General features: G+C 34.7%; 1 long non-coding RNA gene across 2 annotated transcripts in view; it reads right to left on the reverse strand.

Moving 5' to 3' along the window:
- LOC139604225 (uncharacterized) overlaps nucleotides 1-18,643 on the reverse strand; it is a 32,716-nt gene extending 14,073 nt beyond the window's left edge. The window contains exons 1-2 of one of the 2 annotated variants that reach the window (XR_011683922.1): nucleotides 18,251-18,643; nucleotides 3,780-3,878 (exon numbers count right to left, since the gene is read on the reverse strand). This is a non-coding gene — a long non-coding RNA (uncharacterized lncRNA). The remainder of the gene's footprint in view (nucleotides 1-3,779; nucleotides 3,879-18,250) is intronic. The other variant, XR_011683921.1, reaches the window with a different exon arrangement.
- Between the last annotated feature and the right edge of the window lie 409 nt (nucleotides 18,644-19,052).

Raw genomic sequence — 19,052 nt, forward strand, 5'->3', positions numbered from 1 at the left:
CAGAACCCCTTCAGCTTTGAGGAGCACTAGAAAGTGTGGGTACAAAACCAGACTGTTGGTGGTAGTAATCATTAATTTAAGAAAGATGTAATTGTTAGAATCTTAGTAAAAACACATGCTACTATAATATAAACAGCAAGAAATAAAGGTCAAGAAGAATAAGATCTAGACAGTTCAGTTCATCTTGGTGGAGTAAGTCATCACTGAATTATTTGTTTTAAATTTGGCAAATGTAACAATTTACTGTTGTGCACAACATTAACAATCCAGTAAATTAAATACTCAGGTGTAACATTGAAACCCCTGATACTGTTGAAGCACTGGAAAATGAGAAAGGGACATGAAGGGAGCAAAAGATTAGATATGTGTTACAAAATAATAGAAGTGTGTTAATGAAGACAAATTGTATAGTACAAGATTTTCAATTTCATAATGCCCTTATGATGTTTTTCACTACTTAGCAGGATGTGCTACAGGCTTAGAACAAGTAATTAGATTTTTTTTAGATTTATTTCCAGGCCTATGTTTTCCCAGGGCTGTGCCTTGCTTTATAATGCATTGCTTTATAATGTATTGCTTTGCCCTATAATTCTAACTGGGGAAAAGTGTAATTATTTTAGTTTGGTCTCACACTGGGGTACCAGCATTCTCTGTCTTGCACCTCTTCTGCTACTGCTTAATGTATCAGTACATTACAGACTTTTCATGGAAATGGGCTCTGGTAGTTTCTGTCAGTCTTCAAGCTTCATGTCCCAACAACCCCGATCATTGTATCTGAGATTTTTTTCCTGCAGAGTGTTTGAACCCATTATTTTATCAACTATGTCTATTGCTACTTCGGTGATACTGTTAATGCCTTTTAGAAGCTGCACTAAAACCCAAATCTTAATGCTCACAAGAATATCAGAAGCAACCTGAACAGCCTGGGCAGCATCTGCAAAGCAGAGCCTACAGCCTCAAAAATTGTAGGTATTTACATGTCCAAAGGTCAGTCTGAGATTCCCAACAGAATCCCTAGGTGAGAAGAAACAGAAATTCAAAACTGATTCATTGGGAAATAAATCAGCTTTGCGAGTTTTCCAAACATTGTACTCAACTCATGCAATTGTGATCTTTACTGCTGCCTGTAAAAGAAAATTACTGTGAGGCTTCGTGGGACATAAATAATTAAATGCTGCTTTTATTGACTGAGCCAAAGGCAGGGTTAAGTAGTCTTAAGTGTGTGCCCTGGTAATAGGGGAAAAACCGTTTCTGTGTGGAAAAATGTAATTATTATTCTTACTGATAAGGGAAATATGCATATAAAAAGAATTTAATTTTACCTTTACTGCTGCTAATGTTATTTTTAAATTCATTTGTAGCTATCCATATGAGTCAAACTGTTTCTAATTTATTATCTTTTTGAGAATGTTTAACAATTTGTTGACTTTTCAGAAAACTCTGAAATAATAAATACAATTACAATAATTAAATACAATTACAATAATTAAATACAAAAAATATTATTTTTAATTAATTTTTTAAATTAAAAAAGTTAAAATTAAAAAATCAGTAATTAAATACAATAATTAAATACTATGAGAGATCATATTTTCCTGTTTACTCGCCTCCCCAAAGAAGAGTATTTGTAGCACCAGATGAATGCTCCCTAATGTGTGTGGGTCTCTATGCCTCCACATCTCCAGCAGGTAAACCCCAGTGTTGTTCAGTCTGACTGTGCAGTTCCTATCATGTCAGCTTTGCAGGGGCTTCACCCTGGGTGACTGTGAAAGGGAAGACTGAACTCAGGATTAACACATTGACTTGCAAGGTGCTTAGCTTCGCGTCCTGAATACATTTCTGACTTACCAACCCGTATCTACCATGGCAGATTTCCAAAATCTTTGCTGGGAATATACTTCTTTTCAGTAAGACTTTTAAAAAACCTTTGAGATTTCTCTTTTTTTCACCTGAATTCATTAAAGGCTTTAATGTCATCATATTTAGCATTTTTGTGTGTGCGTCTTTGCCTTTGAATCTCCCAGAAAGCCAATATGAATTAATCAGAATCATACCATGTACTACTTTCCTTAATCTTTTTTTTTTTCCCTTAGCTATCACACAGGAGCACATCAGTTTTAATGTTATGTGACAGTGCTTTGGGGAATCTGCATTCAAGCACTATTTTCTTACAGTTATTCTTTTATTTCATCCACAGTTCCCAAAATCTATTGTATGCCTTCAAGAAACCACAGTAGGCCTGTGCTATTAGATATATACAGAAGACTCTAACCTGGCTTTCCTTCTAGGGAACTGAGGAAGAAATTTGTTCTATGGAGTTTAAACAGAAAATAAATCCTTACAGTTTGGAAGCATTGCTATAAAATGAAGATTAAATTATTTCTGCAATTTCAGAGGTTGCATTAATTCCTTTTGCTGTGCTGTGCTGTAGGATGAGTAGTTTTGGGAAGCAGTGAGAGAATTATTTAGAATCAACCAAATGCTCACACACTGTTGAAAAATGTGTTGAAACCCCCTGGTTCTTTTCAACAAGGGCTGAAATTTAACTTTTTTTCAGCAATTTTTGGGTTGCATATTATTTTCTTATCTCTTATCTTTTCTTTTCAACCAGAGACAATACTTTTTTTCATCACCATCGCCAAATTATATTCTTGCTGACTGCTTCTTTGCAAGTGACAGATTCCTTCTTGGCTATGTTTCAAGAGAAGATGAAGCAATAGCTTTTCTTACAGAGGTTTGGGATGATTTAGAAAATGACACCAAGTTCAAATCCTGTGATGCTTTTGTTAGAATATGTGTAACACTAAATAAATAGTGTAACACCAAATAAATAAATTAAGCCAAACACCATCAGCTACAGATTGTACTTTACAATCTACATGCAGAGAGTGTATTTTTGGTGTGCATTTTATGTCAAGTCAGTGCTTTGTAGACAATGAACATGGTTAATTTAACATTTCATAGGATGAGTTGTATTCTCAAAGCTTACATCTTGCTGACAAGTTCAACCAGAAGAGGTACTGAAGTCAGTAGTGTTCACTACCCTGGAAGTAACATGTTAAAGGTTATATTTATTACTATGTCAAAAGGCTGGAAGTCACAAAATGTCAGCTAACTCTGTGCAAGATGATGACAAAATTAATTAGGGCAATGGCCCACTGCAAATGGCATTGTTGGGTAAGTTTAAACAATCACAGAGATAAAGATGACAAAGTGCAAACCTATCAAATAATACTCTGTCATCCCTAAATTATTTCTGCTCATCCTTGGTCTGAACAGGGATAGTGTCTGTTCTGTACTTCTCCTACAAGGAAAGTTCATCTAGTAAAAGAACTTGAATAAAAGTTAATTTATAGGCATTTTCTGATGCCTTTTAAAGATAATAAGGTGCTCTGAAGTTGGACCATGTAGAGAAGATTCCAAGTTATATAATGCATATTCTTTTTACAAGAGCCATCATCATTTAAGTGTTTAAAGTAGAAACAGAATTTGGAAAGCAAAGATTGTTTTTAAAGTTTAATGAGTGGCGCATAACTGCAGTTAAAAAAAAATAATGTGTTTCTATGGTTTGGAGTAGCTGGTAGTTTATCTTTGTGAGGTATTTTTGATTTACAGTATGGGAGGTTTCAAGGCAAAACCCAGGTAGGATTTCCAGTGTTCTCAGAAGTCCCCTCAATTTAGAAATCAGGTATGGGGAATATAAGCCAGATATGTCTACACCAGTAGTGCCTCCTCTCTTCCCTGCTGGAAGGTAGACTGGCTTAGGAGTCTTAAAATACCTCTGTTGCCAAGAGTCATTGATCCACAGGCTGGGTCCCAAGTGTCCTCACCATGGGTAAGCACAGCCAGTGTCCCAAGGTGATCACTCATAGTATTTCCTGCAAAAAAGAAGGCATTTAAATGTTCCCCACCTAAGCTCTTGAAACCTATCTACCTCTGTTCAAATTCTTTTCTTCTAGTTTGATTTTAATGTTGAAAGCCAAAATGCTTTATGTAACACTGTGTAAAATTATCAGCTCTGCAGGTTTTATCCCCCCTCTGATTTTGTGTTGATTTTAAAGACAGCTGCTGGGAAAAGTAATGCTTGAGCTTTTTGGTTTCATCAAGAAACATAAATCTGACTTTCATCTGAAATCTGAGAGTGTATTTTTGGAACCAAAAATTATGGGAAGGTTAATTGCAGGTACCAATGCAAAACTTTGCCTAACACTAGTGCAGCTAAATCCAGGTTTGACAGCTTCTGCTGAGAACACAATATTTAGAACAGTGGTTTGAGTAGTTCAGTCTGATGAGGCTATTAAGCACAAAAAGATTAAAGCACATGAACAAGATGTTCTAGCAGAAATGCTGCAAGTTACTTCATATCATATGTGCCTTTTTATTAATGAAATGAAAAATGAGCTCAGAATAACATTCTAACCAAAATATCATTTAGAAGAAAATGGAATGCGTGAATAATGCACAGAATTCTTAAGCAGTCTACCACTGATGTTAGAAAAAAATGTTAGTTACTGGTACTCAGATTTTCAGCAAAGGCAAAAAAACTCTGTCAATAGATTGTATTAGAATGGAGATGTTTATACACAACAATATTGAAAATGGAAGTAAAAAACATTTAATGTGTAATTTTTTATTAGCATTCTGTTAATGTTTACAGCCAGCCATATAGTATTGTAATGAGTAAATAAATCAATGTTTAAAGTAGCCTTGAAGTATATATCTTTCCAAGCTTAAACACTATATAGATCATGCAAGCCTATTTATTAATCTCATCTTTCTTACCCTTCCAAAAGTTTACATTTATACCAGAACTTACTTTGAAAATTTATATATGCACCTAATCATTGATACTGCAGGAGCAAGTGTTTAATTCTGTCACTTTGATTAGTCCAAATGAGATGAAGTGTATAAGGACTCTGATTTTAATTATTACTGCTTTAATATTCTTGTGTCCTTAATCAGGCAAAAAGTTCATTGTCTTTGGTTTGGCTGTGCCCTTTAAGCACTGGTATATTAAGACAGCTGTGTAAAAGAAAGTTGTAACTGGAGTGTAACTCCCAGAAGATAGTTTCCAAAACCCTGTCTGTAATCCTCCTATCCTTTTTTCTACCATATCTGAAGGTTTTCAAAACATTTATTTTATTTTCTGCTTGTTTGCTTTTTCTTTCCTGCTGTATCACTAGACAATTTTAGTGTGGCAAATTACTGTGGCAAGTGTTTAAGTTTTAGTCATAATTTCAAGCAGAGCTGTCTTGTTGTTATAAATTGTAAATATACATCATGTTATGTTTAAAAATATTCAGTAGGTTGAAGCTCACAGAAAAAAGTTATTTTATCCTTTTTGTTTAAAAATAAGGAATATGTTTTATTTGCTCTCTTTGAGGTAGTTCCAGAGAAAATACCAGTTGCATGTAGTTTATCTTACTTAGGAATAGATTATGTTGAAGCAGGAGCTGAGTGGAATTTATCTCCAATGGGATATTACCTTGTTTTTATTAAACTCTTGAAACATGGGGAAGTGGAAGTGCATGTTTACTGCAAGAGGCCAGGTGGTGTTAATCCTGAGCCCAAGGCACCATTAGAAACAGGCATGTAATAGTCTATAGATGGTAATCCATCATGCCATTAAATCCATTTTTTCCCATTAAACCTTTTCTATTCTTAGAAAACTTAAATCTCATTTTAAAGTTAGAATTTGTTTGGCTTTTTTTTCTCTTTTCATCATCTAAATTGAATCTTAACCTCATCAGTTTCTTGAACCATTCACCCTAGTCACTGAAAACATAATATATTCCTTTCCTCTGTGGCCTTTTTATATGTTTGGGTATCAGTATCTTCCCTATTGGTCTTTCATCTTGTTATGAATAACTCCAGTTTATGCAATCTATAAGACACATCTTGTTTTCTAGTCCTGGGGTTATTTCCAGTGCTTTTCTTGGACTGTCTCCAATTTGTTTGTATCAGTCTTTAAATGCAATGTCCAAACCTGAATGCAATATTGAGCTGGGGAAAGCATAAAGAAATAACTTCATATGTTCTAAAGACTCTTTAACTGTAGATAAAGAAAACCTTTTGCTGTTTTCCCTGCAGCATGTCTCACATGTAATCCATTATATCCCACAGGTAATTTCCTGGAAAGAAATTGTTTCTTAGGTCCTTGTTTTTTCACTATGTATCTATGCATTCTGACCCAAATAGCCTGATTCTTCTGGAGAAAATTGTGTTGCTGAACTTCTCTTTAGTCCTTGCATCTCATTTTTTTCCAGATAGTTTTTCTTACTTGGGGTAGTGTAGAAACATATTTTCTGAAAGTCTTTAAGAAGGTTTCCAAGGATGAATTAGTGTAGAAACAGATTTATCTACATGCAGAGATATTCACTAAGGGATTGGATATTCCACCCAATTCAGGATGGGATGCCAACCTCCTTTGACCCAGTTCTGCAGAGGTACTGCAGTTGCACTGATAGAATACTTTGCTTAGCTGTGTATCTCTGAAAAATCTCCTTTACTCTGCCCTCTGTAAATACTTTTTTAGCACTTAGATTGTATTTATGCCCTTAGAAAAGATGGGCATGTGGTGTGAAAACAGCTCAAAGCCACTGCAAAATCAATCTCAGTTGACCTATTTCTACAAGAATTTCACTGGAGGAGAGGAAAATTGGAGTATGTTAATAATCTCTAATTATCCTTCCTTATTGTCAAAGACCCCAAATCTTCCTATCTTTCCCTTTCCTGTCCTTTACCCTGAAACAGTCTTGTAGCTGTAAGTTATTTCTAGTGATTAATATGGTGGTTTTATTACTATCAGTGGTGATTAATATAAAGTGTGACAGGAAATATATGTTGTTCTTGCAAGTATATTTGCATTTTAAGACATTTTCAGAAAGGCAAATGACACCAAAATGATTATGTGTTAAACTAGTAATTATAGGTTAAGCCAGTGTTGTGAACATCCAGTACAAAAAATATATCTGGATAAAAAATTCCAGAAATTTCATTTAGTGTGATCTTCATTTTGCACCAATGATATGCAAATTTTGGAATTATGTGTAGACACTATGGAATTTCCAAGCTCATTCATTAAGGAATAAATGTGCATCTCTATGTGAAGTTTTTCTGGCTCTGGTAAAGTCTGAATTTATAACAAAATATAGCTTGCTGCTCATCGAACATCTGTTGGTTTCATCAGTATATGTCAAAATTTTGAATACCTCACACAAGAAATCAAATACAGAAGTAGTCCTGGAATGAATTCAGTCATCATCTGAATTTATTAGTGGTTTGTTAAACAGATTGTTCCTAAAGCCTTAGTTCTTGCATTGCATATGTAGTGTGCATACTCAAATCTTTTTATAATATTTTCAATATTCAAAATTAGAATGTGTTTTGTGATTCAGGGTAAGTACATGACCTTCCAAAATTTGGATTGCAGCTCTTGAGGGGTAAAGATAGGTTTAACCTTGAAAATGTAGTTTTAGATTATTTTTAGTGGGCTAAAAATTATGGTAATGGAAGAACTTCTAAACATAGATAACACAGCTGTGAGAACTCATTCTCCTTTACTTCTCATAGAGGGTAAATCTTGGTTAGTGAACTTCTTCTGCCCAGCCTGCTCAGAATTTACTGTTTATTTTTCGTAACAGGTGGGTGAACAGAATAACCTGACTCAGTAAATGCTTTTTCCACCCTACCTCATTTGGGAAGTTAGAGGAGCTTCAGAATGTGAAATCAGGCGTGTTAACTGGCACAGCCCATCAAGCATAAGGAAGAGCAAGAGAATACCCTCACTGCTACTGCTGATAATACATTCAGAGTGTGTCACTTTCTGATCAGAAAATATGTTCATTGAGATATTGTGCAATTCTATCCATTTAAATTAGCTGCAGGTTTCATCCTTGGCTGCATGAGTGCAGGAGTCATGAAGGCTTTCACAGAGCTGAAGCCCTTCCTGCCTGCTGCCTGTCCATCCAGTTACACTGCATTAGGTTGTATTAAAGGTACTGAATTGTGATAGAAATATAGAAATGGTGGAAAGTACACTGCATTAAAAAAAATAAACATTCCTAAGGACTTGTTACAAGTTGAAAACTAACTCAAGTAGCTGATTTCAATACAAAGTTATTTCCTGTGACTAATTTCATAATATTAGAACTTGAGGCTAACTTCACTATGGTTAGAAGAAATAATTCAGTGTTTGGAAACTATTTGTTCCTAAATCTGTGCTGTTCATTTACAGTATTAACAACTGAAATATAACAAAAACTTTTCTAAAGAAATTTTTGTTTTCTAACTTAAACCCGGTTATCGTTGATGGTCTTAAATATGTCTGGGAATCTATGCAGATTCCAAATATTTTGATATCCCAGATATCAAAACAATAAAGTCTGAAACTCAATTTAGCAAATATGTGTGTGACACATATAAAGCGAGATTTCCTATAAGTCACTTATGCATATTTACAGAAGTTGTTATTTTAAGAAGGCCTGATTGAGTTTCAATTTTTCATTGCGTGTAAGAATTCCTCATTTCATATTGTTTGGAAGTTAATACATGTCCCCTGATGTTTTGTAGTTCAAACTCCAAATATATGTATTTTATACAGCAGACTGGGAGAAAACTGTTGCGAAGTTGTATTTAAATCACAACATTTAAATCTGTATAATGAAAATAATTTTTTAGATGAATAGTGTTAACAGTATAGCTTGTGGAGTATGGTGTATTTTTTTCCATTATATACTGTATACGGGGGGGAAAGGAGGAGTGTTGAATATTCTTACATTTAAGTAAATGAAATAGCACCTCATTTGTGAGGTTTGGCTGAAGTATAAAATTGCTACTTTATTTTGCTAGCTGAAACAAAATAGCTTCTCAATCGTTATTGCTTCTTTTTTTCATAAGCAATTTATGTCCATGAAAATATTTCTTTTAAATTAAAATTTTGGCAACACGCTGTATTTCCATGTAATCACCTAAACCTGAAATTAAATGTATGCATAGCCAAAAGTTGTTATCTATAGGAAAAAAAAAAAAGAAAAAACAAAACCCACCTGCATCAAATTTCAAATTGTAAATAGCAAAAGCTCAGCATAACAAGATATTAATTAATTAATTAATAGCAACTAAGCAAATGCTTGCTACAATATTAATATTTGCAAGTTCCTTCAGATCCCCACATCCCAGATCAAAAGAATTTCAAAGCAGAGTGAGGATGTGATGTGCTTGTCTCATTAAAATACAATACCTAACAAGCATTCAAAACTATGCTCATTTTTAAATCTGATTTAACAGCTGTTGAGAATTTTAGAACATTTTCCATACCATTGGATCTTCTTGCAGGTGAGTCCATGCTCATTATGTGGCTACCCAGATGAGGCTGGTTTTTAAATAAATAAAACCATCAACAGAAAGAAAAGGTTTCTTCAAGGTTGCTAAATATGTTGCTGCTGACACAGAACCCTAAGGAATTTGCAATGGAATATTGAAACCAGGTAGCTTTATGTCACTGTATTCAGCTACAGTAGTAGAGAATAAAATTACTATTCATAATGCAAGCACTTTATCACTGTTCTTGCAAAAAAACCTGCTGTGAACTTTGAGACCTTGAAAACTAATATGCCAGAAACAATAGTGGAGAGATGGGAATTTAGAAAAGGTAATTATTGAGCTGTTGTTAAATAAAAACCCTTTTGGGTTTCTGTATCTGGAAACATAAAAAAAGCAGAAAGCTTGCTAGCCAGAGAGCTACTAGAAAAATACATTTTAAGTCAAACCATTTTAGACTAGAGGGAATATAATTCAGGGTTTCACAGAACCTGTAGAGTTTAAATAAACAGTATCGAGAGTTTTGTTAAAATAAATAAAAATGTAAAGCTATTTCAGCTAAACACTTCACATTTCCCAGGGGAAATTAGTTGGTATTCACTGAAGCAGGGAGTGAGAGATGGTAGAGGGTTAAGGAAAAGATGGGATCAACATCCAACACACCATTTTTTATTGACTCACAGTAATCTGATCTTCACTCTGATAATAAAACTCCTGAAAGTGAAGTTATAGTACTAAAAGTGTAGGGAACAGTTTAGAATAGTTTTAGTCTGAAGTGGACCTCCTTTATTTAAAGGACTTTTTTTTCAGTTTTGTTGCCCATTTTCTTCCTGACAGTTTTGCAGCTGTTCCCTGGTTTCCTCTGTACCATCAGGCAGTATTTTCCTGTTTCTTGTTTTTCTTGAGGAGGGTAACACCCAAGACAAGGAAGGGCTGTGAAATGGAGCAAAGTTCTGAGGCAGATTCGAATGGAGAAGGGAAATGTATTGGGTTTGCCAGTGAAAGAAGAGTGGCTCTATGTACATGTTTCACTTTATTTTACCTTGGCCCAGGAAACCCAGGAGAGGCTTTTCTATGTTTCCAGTACAGGGTTTGTTTGTTTGTTTTTGTCTGACCTGGGCTATTGTCTAACAGCAGTTTGTGGTAACAGTCAAGAATCTGATTTCTGTGCTTAAGCACATGTTTACAGGCAGAATTTCAGATGTCCATGTATGCCTGGGACACACAGTAAGAGATGCTATCAGGAAACTTAAGTCTTTAGACGGCATATTTTGGTATTTTAAATCTATAGTGGTTTTATATTTGTTTTTTGTAACCTGGGGAAGAATTTCAGATTTCCACTGTGACCAATAGAGATATCTGAGGTTAATGTGAATATTTTCTTGCCTATTATCACCTTTTGCTACTTTGAAATCTCCTTTGTTCTATCAGGAAGTAGTATCTTGGAGCATTCAATTTTTACCTTTGTGAATACTGAAATTTGTAGAATTTTATTTGAGAAATACATGCAATCAGAGCTGTAAAATTACTTAGATGTGATTAAAGCCTGCCTTGCAATCCTGTGGTCTTAGTGACCTTAGTGTGGATGGAAATCTTGACAAATAGAAATATCGATGACCCTTCAGTGAAAAATTAGAAGAGGAGAAGAATTTTTATGGAAAAGAACATGTGCATCCTACTGTGAATATTGCCTTTCAGCCAGGGCTTTAGCATTTCAGCTGGATACAGCTTCTGCTATGGCACATCAGCAGTCTGGATAGGGAAAGAGTAAGTGCATGAGTTCAGGCAGGATCACATCTCAATGTATTTATTACTCTTCCTGGTTTAAACTGTACACAGGAAGAAGAAGGGATCCTCATTTTAGTTCAGAATACAGACCTTTGTATTCTTTTTCAAGTACAAAGCATGCAAGCACATTGGCAGACTAAAATTATCTGCTGTTTGTGTTCAGAGCAAGAAAAAAATAACCACTTTAATCAATTTGCTGCCTTGAAATGCCCTATAATTTAGCCATTACAGAATTTTATTTGATAGTGGCTCCACCTAATGAGCTACTTTAGAAATGAGAAATGTCCTTGTCAATTAACACTCCTGTCGCTTTTGCATCATTTGTCCAAATAAAAATGTAAGCACTGAATTTCAGCAGACTATGGAATATGCTATTATACTAATATTTGTGTTCTTTTTAGTCCACTTGTATTTGGGAAATATGTATCTGTCTGAAGGCTGGCAATATCTTCATAACCTCTTCAAAAAAAGCCCTAGATTAGAACTACTGGAATGCAATCAATGTTTTACTGAAGGGACTGATGCTTTGTTGAGATCAGTGGAAAAGCGTAAGGGCTTTGTTATTAATAGTTGCCTTAAATCCGTGCTACAGCAACTGTCAAGTCAATTAACAAATATGTAATAATGTGGAGTTTAGGGATTTTTCTCAGTTGTTCTTTAGTAAATAGATGTGCTCTCAGATTTTTCAAAATTAAACTCTTGTTTTAAACATATACACTCATTTTTAAGTTGTTTGCTTTGCTTGAAACAGTTTCTAACCTGTGTCCAATTATCACAGCTCTTGATGGACGAGGTCCAAAAGTGGAAGGGACTTGTGTGTGCTGATGCTTATCCAGTGGATTAATAACAGTGGGTAGTAGAGCACAGTCCTGGTGTGCTCACCCCTCATCCCCTTCCCTCGGTGCTCCATCGTGTGCTGTCTTGTCTCATCTGCTGTGAGTTACAGAGCTAAGGCAGTAACAAAGCATGTTGTCTTGGCAAATCTGCTAAACCACTGGAGGATAGGAGCTCTGCTCTTGCTCTGTGCAGCAGTGTCACTGCTTTTCCCTCTCTCACCCTCGTAAACAATGTTTGAATCACCTGTAAAGAGTTAGAATTAAGTGTTTATCCTGGCTGATTAGTTTGGAAAATGCCCCACTACACCTGACATATCCCAAATTCTTCCTTTCTTCCTATAACTTGTTTTATATTTGAATGCACCCAAGGTAGGGCTGCTCTCATGCAACCTTAGCCATGCAAAAATCAGATGATTGTCCAAACAGTTCTAGCCTTCCTGTCTTACACACCAGGATACTCAGATGTCCTAAAATATCCTAAAATTGGAGGACTGACCACTCTGATGAGACTTTACACGTAACTTTCACCTGAAGAAATGTGAGCTACACCCCATCATGCAGATTCCTCTGGAAAGCACCACATGGCCGCTTTTAGGTAACTTCTTCCCATGGATGAGCTCTGTGTTTATACACAGGGACAACATTTGTGTGTGTGTGTGTATTGTGCCCCTTGTGACGTTGCAAAATGAATTATTTTTTTTTTCTGAATTGTCTTTCTTTTGTTTGAGCTTCAGAAGTTGACTTCATTTGTTACAGGACACTGGCTGTTCTGTTTGCTTTGTATGGATTGGGAGAATCAGTGAGTAATTGTGATCACCTCTTGTGATTCTTATTGGTCCTCTACTCAATATCTGCTCACTGAAGGCTTGCCCTGATGACAATATTCTGTCAGTGCTGTGTAATTCAGCTTGTAAGAGGGAAAAGATGGCATCCAGCAAACTGATGTGGTGTGCTTTATTTGCACTTGAATGACAATGACTTTTTTTTTTTTTTTAAGTTTTAAAACAAAAGGTAGCAAGAATTTTTGGGCCTGTTTAAAAAAGAAACAGAAGAAGGAAAAAGTAAGAGATGTAACAAAAAAAAAAAAAGAGGTAAACTCAAAATGAAACTCTAAAAGTATAGAAGAGGAAAAAAACTATATTTTTGGCAGAGACAAGATCATTCTTCTTTTCTTCTCTGTTTCAATGAGTCCATTTTGTACTGGGCACACATTCTTTCTGATCTACAGTTGTAGGGGAGATAACTGAGGTACCTTTTTGGATAATACATAGGCTTGAGACTGTGGTTGGTAAGGAAGGTGCATTTCAGGATATGTAGCAGTAGACCAATGTTTTTCATGCTGCTTAGATACTTTCTGGTTTAATAAATAGTAAATAGTATTTGTTTCAAATGTTTGGGTGTACACATGGGTTTGTTTTCATACCTAATTACCTTGCTTAAGTGTACAGTTCCTCTGCTTTAGACCCAGAAAGAGCGAAATTGAGTAAAGACAAACCACCTGAAAACATTTTCTTCTGTATGTCCAGTCTTGTAACTTTCCCTGTCATATATTACTTACTTACTTTTCACTGAAATTTTCCCTTTTCAGATGAATACAGGTAATAGTTTGAGAAGGGTCAATCTTAAGAAACATGCTTTAATTTGGTACTACAAGCTGAGGCTTTACCAAAAAGAGCCCTCTAAATTTGCCATATACTTTGTAAAATATATCATTCTTGGTTTTTGCCACATGAAAGCTATTGTTAAATGTTATGCATATGAGTAGTTACTTTTATAACAAAAAAAAATTGCCTTATCAGCCTGCATCAGATAACATGGAAGAAATGCAGTCATGTTAGTTTATGTGCATGATCATTATATTTGTGTTATCAGAGCTTTAAATAGAAATCAGATGCACTCAAAAGAGAAAATGGAGCTGTTTTCAAATGGTCTGCATTCTGCTGGTGTTCCTGAACCTGCTGTTTCCTAATTGTATCTTGATGGCTCCCATTTTATCTCAGCTGTTTATTTAGTGTCTAGATTGCTTTTTAGAGGCTCTCAGGATGTGTTGACCTTTATTGACCAGATACATGACTTTACTGCAGCATTTCCCAGGGTGAAAACCCAGGAATACTGTGTTCAGCTGTGTATACATTTTACAGATTGTCTTGAGTTTTGTGTCCTCTGGACTGAAACTGGTAAGTGATGCAGATTGATTTAAATAAGAGAACCAACCTTTGTAAGCTGCTAGGGTTACTTATTTCTGTCCCCAATGGTTAAAATACATCTGCATTCAAACTCTTTCAGAGTGTCCTTTAACTATCAGCCATAACTTTGTATATTTTGTGCATGTCTGCAAACTGCATGGGATTAAGTGATTCCTCAGGAGGATTCTGCAGAAAAGTAACTGGTAGAAAATCATTGTTTAAAGAGTGAGATCAGATTAGCAATAGCTAAAGTAATAGTTAGATACAATTCCATTCTGTTTGTTTAGCTTACTATTTTTATTTTTTTGTTAGTATTATGAGAATCTAGTTTTTTACCATGATTTAGGAAACTTCTTGCTACTAATGTTTTAGACTTTGATTTGCTACAGTGATCCATTATTATGCTTTCTCAAGTATTAAAAACTAGATCTTTTGATTCTGAGTATCTGTAGTATCTGTTTCTAAGTTAATTCTTTGAGCCTTTTTAGCTCCATCAGTACCTTTCTTGCTAATGCACACATACCAGGAGAGCATCTGGTGTTTATGAACACTCCCATAATTTGGAGTTTTAGCTTTTATTATGTACAGTCTTTTGTTTAAATATTTCACTAAACCGTTTTTAGCATTTTTTTCCCTTCCTTTTGCATGTGTAGACACATGAGCTTTCTGGATTTAAAATGAATAGAGGAAGCACAAAACCTGTACTAGCAGTGCTTGCTTCTCTAGAATCTGCTTAAATTTCCTGCATCTTGGAGAAATGAATGCAAGTGTGTTCTGTATATAAATAATTATCATAGTAACCGGGGATGGGATTAAATGATCAGAGTATGTAACAATGTAATATTATTTTCATAAACTTTAAGTTGCTTTTACATGCAAATATCAATTATGAATGCTCCCATTTAAAATTTTGAAAGCTCTTTTATTGTCCAACATGCTTGTGTAGTAGGAAAAATAAAACATTTCTCTCTATGTAGAAGTTGAAAGAAAGAATATTAAGATTTTGGATCACATTCAAAAAAAAGAAAATCCCATCTACCACTTTTCATATTTAACAACCTTGAAATATGTCAGGATATTCTGTGAAGGATGCTAACCTTTTGGCTAAGCAAACCTTATTATCTACAATATTTGGATCTACAAATCAGAATGCACTTTACAAAAGGCTGTTGGTGATACTTAATGAAGATAAGGTGTTTTAATAACATTTTAGTTAATCATATGAAAGAAAATAGTAATGATAGGAGATTATATGTTCTACAATGGGGAGAAAGTATTCTTGAAGTTTTTCAAACCTGCTGATTTCTTAAAAAACACTGAATTCTAGGAATTACCTAAATTATCCAAAATGTTTTTCAACTAATAAAACTGGCCACTAAAGTGTTTTTGTTTTCTTTTCTTCAAAATTCACACCTGTAAATATATTTTAATGTTTGGAAATGTATTAAAAAGTCAGGATAATTTTAACTACCTAATGTGACTTAATACTTATTATTCCTAACACACTTTGGATATAAAAATGATTTGTCAAAATGAGAGATATTTTTGTGGAGGGAGGTGAAAAGTTTTTCAAGAAAACATTTTAGAATAAATAAATATTAAATATGCATGAAGCAACAGCAATATCTGCATGACAGTTAATCACCACATATTGTGTTCTCATGTTTCTCCAAATGGCAAAATTAAAATACTGACTCGGAATGAATCATACTGTCCAGATGAGTGTTGCATTGGTAACGTTTTCAATGCAGAGGGGAAGCAGGATGCTTCTGTTCATTATCTGATGTCTAAATCCAAAAAAAGACAGACAACTGAAAATGTTCTTCATGAAAGATGCTTTTTAATAAAAATGTACTATCCTCCTTTTTCTGGTTAAACATACTTCAGTAACACTTCAATGACGTGGAATTCCTACACCTGAGAAAATCTCGTTTGTTTTGAATATCCTGGAACTCCACTTGACTTCACATTTCCTTTAATAAATCAGTGCTATTATTAAATTGCATGTGGCATGCATTGCCATTTTGGGAAATAATGGTGACAATGTTATTGATGGTATTTGTATCTAGAAATCAATTTATATTAAACTGATTTTGAAATAAATGTATTGATAGACAATGCAGAAGAAAGCATGACTTTGTTTCATTCTAAGAGCTTGTTCAAAAATATTTTAACAATGACACGGTACCTTTGGCAATACCTTAAGCAATATTCTTAGTTATTTGTATATCAATACATTTATTTCAAACTGATTTTGAAATAAATGTATTGATAGACAATGCAGAAGAAAGCATGACTTTGTTTCATTCTAAGAGCTTGTTCAAAAATATTTTAACAATGACACGGTACCTTTGGCAATACCTTAAGCAATATTCTTAGTTATTTTGATGAATTTCAGATTTCCTTCCTTAAATTCTTTCAAGCTCTATTTTTGTTTGGGAGTATTGTCAAAGTGAATGAGTTGTATTTGAAAAGAAAATCCCCAGGAAAAGCCTTCTTTAGTGTGAGTTTCTCATTGTATTTACAGATTGACTTCTATTTATGTACTTTTGTATAATCTTGGAAAGCCTATATGGTATTTTGCCTGATTTTCACCTTAGAAGTCTAACACAGATTGTGGATTCAAACACCATAATAATTTGTGTAAGCACATGTTTTTGGGTAGAATGAGGGAAAATAGTGAGATTCAACTTCCAGAGAAGTTTGTGAGAGTGTTCACGCTAGAGAGGAGACCCAATCTTAGGAAAGTGCAAAGAGTAAGGACTGGTAAAGGGATCTGTTTAGAAAATGTGGATTACATATTTAAAGAGTAGAGAGAAATAGTGCAGGGAATTTATTCAGAACATTGGATTGAATCCAGAAATATGATTGTCTAACTGTATGCTTTGATGTTATCATAATTTGATGAGAACACAACAGCAGTTCTCTGCTTGATTCACTGATATTACAGGCAGTGTTGCTATCTAAATTCTATATGTTTTTTTCAAGTAATCCAAGTCTGTGTTTTTACATTGTAGGTCTACATAACTCTAAAAATATATGGAGTACTGGAAGTACATTTCCTTTGCAAATCCGATGTAATTGGAAAATTCACCAACCACAAGACAAATATTCAGTTCTGTACCTTACCTTCCCCCCAATAACATGGTTAAGTTAATTTTTAAAGCTCAGATATTTAGATTGCTTACCAAGAGCAAATTTAGAAAGTTAATTCACGAGTTAAAAATAATATTGTTCTATTAATTATAAACAGTATTGTAGAATTCCCAACTATTTTGGAAACGTAAATGTATGGATAAATAGTTTTTTGTTTACTTAATAAAATAGGGTTTGGCAGATACTACACTCAGAGCTATTAAATAATTGAATTTATATGCAATATAAGTACCAGGTTGCCATGACATTACAGATACTTCAGAGAAGCTTTTTGTACCAAAACTGCTGCTGTTAAGAATATGCACTCTAAATAGGCATTGTATTACTGCTTTCCAGATGACAACAAGAATTTTCATAACATTTTAAAGTAGCTTTTTTTAACCCTTTCTCCAAAGAAATATCAAATAGAATTAAATTAAATATAACTAAATAAGTTATAAATATGTGTGTGCACACAAGCACTAATAAGAATCAGCAAGGTTATAAGGAATTATGATTGGGATTAACAAAGAATTAAAGGACAGATTCATAAATTGTCTTATTAAAAGACTTTTTTTTTTCCCTATCATTTTTATGGAGTAAAAATTCAGATTGATCAGCTATACTTCTTGGAAAAGAGTAACTGCAAAGGCTCCCTAAAGGCCTGAAACAAAAGCACCAAATCTTTATAGGTTAAACTTTGTATACCTTTGGTTTAGAAGTCAAATAATTTAAAAATCCTTTAATGTCAGGTTGTAAAAGACTAAATGAAAATTATACAAGAGATTTTTTTTTTGTTTCTTAATGCAAACCAAATCTTTTTCCAAAACCAATTCCAAATGGCATCATTTCACACTGTGCAGCAGGCAGTTTCAGTCTGAAGGTCACACAATTGATGAGAGGTTGGTCTTCTCCAATGTGCTTTCACATAGAGTACATCCCAAAATACTTAATACAATACATCCCAAAATACAAAATACTTACCAGAGCAGGGCTCACTGCATGCTGTGTGCCTGTGCACCTTAAGACACACTTCATTTCTCTGATGAACCTGTAACATGGATGGTCTTTGGAACATCAGAATTGATCCAAGGATGATTCTTTGCCTTTGTTCACCTCAAGGACGTTTTCCCATGGCAAACACCTTAAACTTCTTTCTTGCTACACAATAGGAAATTACCTCAAGTTGCATTAGGGGAGGTTTAGGTTGGATAATAGGAAAAAAATTCTTCACCAGAAGGGTTGTCAGGCATTGGAACAGGCTTTCCAAGGAAATAGCTGAGTCACCATCTCTGGAGATAGCAAAAAGATATCTGAAAACTGCCTGTGGAAGAGGTTAGGCACCTAAATGTGATATAAACACCTAATACTGCAACATTGGTGGCAGCAGAGCAAATTTTAGAGAAAAAATTTACAGGAGGGGATTAGAATTCCTTTTAAAAACAAAACAGGTGTGACTCATTCATCTCTGCCCACACATTCATAAGCACTAGGACATATCTTCCATGCTCTGGGCTGAAACTCAGCTACTCACATGCTCGTCATACCCAGGTGTCTCCTCCAACCTTGATCTTTGCTGGATGCTGTGGAGCATGGTGGTCCTGGGCCAAACCCTGCCCACCATTTTGGCTTCTCTCAGGCTGGCCATGCCTACAGATCTGGGAGATCCTCTCTGTCCTCTGTTGGAGCCCACTGGAATGACTCTCAGGGTTTCTTTTCTGCCTCTCTTCTGGATGTGCAGAGAAGTAGCATGTGAGATGTGTGCAACACTCAGGTTTTACAGACT

Source organism: Agelaius tricolor, unplaced genomic scaffold (genome assembly GCF_023055355.1).
Source record: "Agelaius tricolor isolate 1412-34295 unplaced genomic scaffold, bAgeTri1.0.p SCAF_47, whole genome shotgun sequence".
NCBI classification, from domain to species: Eukaryota; Metazoa; Chordata; class Aves; order Passeriformes; family Icteridae; genus Agelaius; species Agelaius tricolor.